The following is a 7,790-nucleotide window of genomic DNA, read 5'->3' as shown; positions in this document are numbered from 1 at the left end:
CAAGACCAAAATAAAGCTTTCTTCTAGCCATAAACCATCTGCGGAAGAGGACCCACCATTTTGAACCGCTCATTGTACCCTTTGATTTTATTTATTATATTTTTAAGAAAAATGCTCTCCTCTTTTCACACCTCTTTGCACATTTCATATCTTCTAATTAGGGTTGTCAGTATTAAGTATTGATAATCAGATACTCTGTGGATGCAAAACAACTTTCTCCAGCTAAACTGAGACAAGACTCAAGTCATAGTTTTTGGTCCACAGAAATATAGAGAAAGTGTCAGCAGTCACCTCCAGTCTCTCTCTCTAAAACCTTCAAATCAGGCAAGAAATCTAAAGGTAATAATGGACTCTAACAATAATGAACTTTAACAGCCACATTAAATCAATAACATCTGCAGCTTTTTACCAACTAAAACCATTGCAAAAATCAAAGGTAAACTGTCAAAACCAGACTTGAAGAGACTTATCCATGCATTTGTCTCCAGTAGGTTAGACTACTGTAACGTCCTGCTCACTGGCCTCTCCAAATGAGCCTAAACACAGCTGCAGTACATCCAGAACTCTGCTGCTCGGGTCCTGAGTAGAACCAGGAAGTACTTCACACATGTGTCCTGTGCTCAGGTCTCTGGCTCCTGTGGCTCAGAGAATAGACTTTAAAGCAGCTCTGTGTGAACAAGTCTCTCCATGGACCTGCACCAAAGAACATCTCCCACATGTTAGAGCCACATGAACCATCTCACATGAGGAGGACTTCAGGGACCGGCCTCCTGCTGGTGCCCAGAGTCAGGACTAAACATGGAGAATCAGGGTTTCATCTTCCTGAAGATGTGAGACAGGTCTCTACTTTGATAATGTTTAATGCTCAAAATGGTTCTGTTTAGCTGTGCATACGACAGAAAGGGTTTTATTTTAATATTAATTTTATGATGATTATTTGTGATTATTTATGTTTTGATTTATTGTGATTTTAATGTCTTTTTTATTCTGTAAAGCACTTTGAATTACCTTGAGTATGAATTGTGCTATACAAATAAACTTGCCTTGCCTTATTATTGAAATCACTATTGAGTATCAAGTCTATTACTATCGAAGCGTGGCATCATATCGTGACAACATTACTTCTAATAAATGGACCTAATTGATGGATGGTTATGTTTTGGTGAGATTGTCCAATACCACGGCGTCAACCATATGTGTGGTTGCCATAGCGACCGGGACAGTCTTTCTACTACAATTGCTTTGTTTGAGTTGTGCCACATGGTTTTAATGGGCAGCTGCAAGACATTGGAGGAAAAAATGTCTGGGAGCAGTGGCATTGTGGCATGAGGAGAAAACACTCAAATCTGTTTGCCAGTCTGGAAGTTTTGGCCATGGATTTTGTCAAACTTTTAAAAGGAATTATATAATATGCATTATTTTAGCTTTTTAAAACTATATTGTTGACTTGGTATTTTTCTATATTACGCAAAACTGACTGTTGGGAACTTTTATCCACCTTATAATGTGGTTAAATCATATCAGGAGTTGTGTAGCTCCTGATATGATTGAAGCGGTAGTTTTCAATTTAACAGCTAACTTTAAGCTTTTGTTTAGTAGAGATGGCAATAATATGAAGCATTTCCCTATAATAATATCTGTGTCTTAAAAATATCTCAAAACCTTTTCATACAGGCATGGCATTTGTGTATAGGGCGCTACTACGACTGTATCTTCTGACACATTGAAACGTTAAGCAGTTTTTATGAAGCTAGAAACAATGATAGCGATCTCAAAGCTGCTAAGTGGATGCAATTTGAGCTAGGGCATTATCCGCCTGACCAAGCTGTATGGATTTTAAAAACGAGGAGGAGCTTCCGGGATTATAACATGCATCAGAGGGGGACAGCGGCCCAGTATAATGGCCCATATGTTATCATGCATTGCTTGTTCCTAAGTTACACCATAAAACTATAGTTAGTTGCACAAATTAAGAATGTTAAATCCACATATGCGTAGCCAACTTTACATAACATAAGTCTGTGCACACATTTTTATTTTTTTTTCTGTGCGTTTGAGCAAAATTTGTCCTGCACCAGTACAGATATATTGTATAAGCAGCTCTTGGGGTCAACATATTAATAATAATAATAATCTGCTGTTTACTGTTAGCATCTATTAAGCGTTTTATTGTCTACTCTGACCTCTGAAAGTTGTGAAAAGCACTTATAAACTCATTGTGGTGAATAATTAGGATCCTCAGAATGCATAAATTAAGTGAGGAATAACTTTGCACCACTGGAAAGCGTTTCAAATGAACTAGTTCTGTTTTGTGTGTTTTTAAGACAGTAAAAATGTGTTGAGTGAGTCTAATACCTATGCCTTGCACTACCATAATTGTATCCAGCAATGCATTAAAATGTGTATAATTGAGTTCACAGAGCGTTGTATAGATGAACGGTCACATTGGTCACATTTGGTCACATTTTTATATAACGCTTTTCCACCTTCAAAGCACTTTTCATCAAGGAACCACTCACCCATTCACACACGCAGACACTGAGGGTGAGGTGGGTTGGGTGTATTGCCCAAGGACACAATCTCAGTATTATATTATATTATATTATAGTACATGTTTTCAAGTAACAGTCACATCCAAAATCCAAAAACTGACATCAGACTATACAGCAGAACATTTCAGTGTTGTGCAAATATTTAAGATTTTCAGATATCCTTGGTTTCCTGCCCAACAATAATACTGAATATGGTTGACATTATGTACCATGTAGCAATAACTAGAACAGCATCTTTGAAACTTGACATTGGCAGAACACGTTATAGCTCATTAAATATTGATACCACCTAACTCTGGATTAAACCTACCTTCACTGTGTGTCCATTCAATTGTCCACTCCATGGCATATTTGGACTAAAGACAGCACTAAAATAATAACTATTGTAACGAGTAGAGAGTTTTTGCTGGGAGAAACTTGAGGAATGGACACTTGTGCTATTGTTAGCGGCAGGACAGTTGATATATGCATGTATGGCTCTCAGCCGCAGACTTGAAGGAGATGTCACAGGGTGCCACTGGTTTGCCGGTGACACTGCTGTTGATTTATTCAGAATTTGAGGCACCAACATGGCTAGCACATACTCAGCCATGACATGCCAGCCTATGTGTGTTTTGCAAGTGGGGCCGGCTGTCTGTTTTTCCACCCAGGGCTAAAATGACCCAAACTAGATCCAACTGTCACAAGTACAACTCTGGATGGAGACTACAATTATCTCCAGCCAAACAGTGTGAGGGCCAAAACGTGGTGAGCACATGTGCGAACTTTATAGCCTGACTGAAAGGCTGTAATTGCACTGTAATTGAGTAGACAATTCAGACTGGAAGAATATAGGAGAATGTGTGTATAAAATGTAAGGTTTCCAAATGATGTAGGAAAACTATTTTGAGACTGATGCTGATTCTGATCGATACTGAGCCTTTTGTTTGTATATAATGGATTGCAGAGATGAGAGACACTTCTACGTTTCATGGAAAAAGGACAGGTTCTAGGGGAAACTTCTTGGAACAACATTAATTTGATACTTAAATCATATTTAAATTGCATTGATAACATACTAAAATCATCTAGATAAATGAATGTCAATTATATTCATTTAAAACATTGAAATTGTAAGGCAACTTGTATTACTCTTTGTATTGCATAGTTCTTTCTGATAACAAATAGTTGAGCATTTATAAAATATATAAATCGGGGCATTCTTAAGTGAAAAACATCACTGCAGTAGCAGATATGCTTCAGTAGTAGTTTCAATGTAACAATAAAACCAGTTTTAATCAAGCTGTCAACAGTCTCCTCAAACCAAATGTAATCCATTTAGACTACTTCATACTGTCACACAAGAACAATGAGACTCCCCAAATCATGTGATTTTCTGCTCTTTTGCAGAACTCTGACATTGAATGGCATGACTAATTCCAAAGGGAATTCATTATCAGCATGAGCGTAGCATGCTTAGCGTTAGCGCTGAGCCTTTAGCTGTGTCTCCCCAATATGGACTGACAGATCCTACACATTAAACAGAAGCATACAGTTTATGCAGAGATACACAGGTATAGAGCTCATGTATCTCTCTACAACCCTCTTCTGATCACAAAATATTATATCGTGAGTCTCCTGTATGGCATGTGAGTGAACTAGCAGGAGAGGAACACGAAAGATTAGGGGAGAAAAGTGCATTAAGATGCTCAGGTTGTAAATATATACAAGCGGGGCGCGCACAGGGAGAGGAGGCTGGCTTTTTTAAGTTGCTGTCAGCGGGCTGTCACCGTGTCTGTCAGAACAGATCCATCACTGCACTGACACGTGGAGCTGCACATTTGCATGGAGTGCAGCAGCAGCCTGTCCTTATTATACATTCTGTCTCACACTAACCTCCACTCTCTGCACACCAGCTAACTAGCATCTTTTACAGGCAGGGCATGATGGAGGGATAGGACTCTAGACAGTGTGTGTGTGTGTAGGTGTGTGCGTGCGTGAGCCCGTGTGTGTATGTGTGTTTGCCAAGTCATGTTGGGACACACACTCACCTATGGGCCTGTATTTCTCATGGAGACCTGTGTTCAAGTATTGAAGTATCAAATTGGTTATCATTTTATTCCATCAAAGCACATAGATTTGAATACAGCCAGGACAATGATAGATGGCGGTTTGGGTTAGCCTGGCGAAAATAAATGGACAACAATAAAGACCTACCCTGACGTGTTTGTGTACATGTTTAACAAGTCATGTGGGGGCTTGTTTTCCATGTGGGGACCTATAGCACCGCTCCAAGGTTTACATCACTCATGCTTTGTGGTTTCAGGCTTTCAAATGTCCCCACATGACATATAAATTTAATGCATTTGCTTGTACGTGTTTACCAAATCAGGTGGAGACTCAAACTGGTTCACGCACTGGTTTGTATGTAACTGCAGGCGCTCCCATATCCTTCCATCTTGAGAGTTCCAACTTCTGATTGCTAGCACAACACTGCTACAGCTGTGTGCATTTGGCTAGCTTTAAACTTGTTTCCTTCACCGTTATCTTGCTCAAAGTTATATTTTGAGTGATTGATTCATGTTTGAGCAATCCTATCCCCTATCTTCGCACACAACCCTGTACTTAGCTTTAGTGGCGAGTTCATTTCTAAGATTTTCACCATTTTATTAACACAATCCAAATTAGCGCTGTATCTTATCTCTTTGTAAGCTAATTGCAAGGTAAACAAAGGATTAATCAGGACTGCAATGGCACACAGGCTCCGGGTTAGACGCTTGGTAGACTTCACACAAAGGAGGTCAGAGGTCGTGGAGGACAGACACGTGAGTTAGTGTGTTTGTGTGTGTGTGTGTAGGTGTGTATAGGTGTGTGTGTGGCGCAGCGTGGAGGGGCAGATGCCGGTATAGTCCCTCGGTGAGAGGATACTCCACTGGGACAGAGGCAGCTGTGGCACGGCATCGGGCTGCTAACGAGCCTTATCACACACACTCACAAACACACGCACACGTGAGGATCCATGCTTTGTGGGGACATTACATTCACTAGCACTGGCCACATGGAAATTAAATGGGCAAACCTGGGGCTAGAGCATGACTTGACCAGAATTAGATCAGGACTCAACCAATTCCAGATCTGGACTAAACTAAGCTCAAGCCAAGACCCAACAAGAACAAGTATGAACGCCTTACATTGATTTCATAGAGATTCTAACCTTAACTATAATTACTACTTGCCTCTTAGTCCAGAGCCTAACCTAACTTTAAATTTACTCATATCTTGACTTTAAATCATGTGATTGTTCCTTATATTGAACAGCTGTGGTAGTAAATATTATTATTTTTACTACCACAGCTACTGCTACTATACTGCTAACATTACTACTACCACCAGCACTCCTACTGCTACTCCAACTGTCACTATTACAAGTGAATATTACATCATGAAGTTTGTTGACTTGTTTTAATATTAATATGTAAGTTATTACCTGATGTTCCTTGTTGCAGTCAGTTGTGCAGAATATTGAGTTTATATTGAGCTTATTGATAACCCAACACTGCCTATCACCATTTTGATGATGCACATGAGCTGTGAAAACATGCTGTTTTTAATGAATATCAAAGTGCTGAAAAGTAAAGCTAAAATAAGTTAGCGAATGCTTCCGCGCCGCGCTGCATGGTGCAATTAAGCAATTAACATCACATCATGTTCTGTGAACTGTATGGAATTTTTAGCAACACTGTTCAGATTTCTGGCTTCAGGTGTTCTTTTAATTAAAAACCATTTCAAGTAATGAAATTACTGCTGTCAGTCAATAAAGAAATATTAAATAATTATACTTTTGAAATATTATTGTGATTAATCACATTGTGCTTTTTTATGCTGCAATTTACATTTTGTGATTTAAATAATTTTTGCACATTTTAAAAGAAAATTATCTTATTGAACGATTTCACAAACCTAAATTAAAAAAAGCCCAATTGGATATCATTTAAAGCTACGGTCCATAAGTTTATTTGATTTTTTTTCACCAGTAGATGGCAGATGTGAAGCTTGTTCCCCCTCCCCTGGCCTTTGTTCAGACTCTCCTTTGCTCAACAGGTTTAGTTGAGGCCCATCATTGTCACTTGCGGGTGTAACTGGCTCTTATTGTCACACAGTTAAGCCTTGCATCTTCCAGCAGTCTGTAGCAGTTTTGTGAAATATTTGGCCCCTTTTGTTTTAGCTCTCACACATAACCTTTATTTTCCTCCGGGCGTCTTTGGTTTGATCTGCTCATTTGTGATGTTCTGGAGTAAAGGCTAATGTAGCAACTCGCTACTTTTCCCCTAGTACCTGCTCAGCCCCACTCAGCCGACAGCTCACATTAGAAGTTGTTATCAACCTTCATTTGACTTTTTGTCCTGAGCACCAGTCAAGAGTTTAGAGACATCATGTTTTTATGATTATGACGTGGTTTGGTGGGATAGTACCTGTGGTAAATATTTATCACAGTTTTACATCAGTTAAGTGGCAATTTGTGAAAAAAGTGAACAAGAAAAGTAAAAAAAATACAGGAAGTAATGTTGCGTTCTAAACCCTCCATCTATGCATGTCATTAACTCCATCCAAAATGAACAATTTAAGAGTAAGGAAGGAAACAGATTTAAAATAAATGTGTTGACATCTATTTTTATTTCTTTAATCATTAATATTGTGCAATTTATGAATTTTGGCAAGTTTTGGCCCTTGTTTAGAAAATAACAGAGCTGAAATTACCTCTATGTATGTCATTATCTGCTGCCCGTGCCAACCAGGAAGTAAAATGATAAACCAAAATTCAAAAACAAGGTAAGATTTTTAGTAATGTCTTATATATAATGATTAGCTATGCTTTAGTGAAATGCCATAACCACTTTAATGCCTTAAAGCTGGTCACCATTAGTCGTAGATTAGACACGTAGTTTTTCCTCTTTGAGATTGAGGTTTCCAGGCGATGGCGTCTTTAAAGAGCGAGGATTTTAATTCAATGACTTATTAACTGCTAACACATAACATATCGAGAGCATCATGTTATCTTTTGTTGTTTTGAAAATGCTGTATTTATACTTCAATTTTTGACACTCCCTCCTCCCCTTGCTCTCTACATTAAGTCACTCCCCCTTCAGAGCGTTATCACAAAACAAACACGGTGTTAACATCTCGTTAATGAAACTGCAGCACATTGTATCAGGTTTGTCAAGTTGTGTAGTTTTCTATCCTGTTTTTGTATATTTATGG

This window comes from Periophthalmus magnuspinnatus, chromosome 11 (assembly GCF_009829125.3).
Source record: "Periophthalmus magnuspinnatus isolate fPerMag1 chromosome 11, fPerMag1.2.pri, whole genome shotgun sequence".
NCBI lineage: Eukaryota > Metazoa > Chordata > Actinopteri > Gobiiformes > Gobiidae > Periophthalmus > Periophthalmus magnuspinnatus.
Note: the sequence above shows the minus strand (reverse complement) of the source record.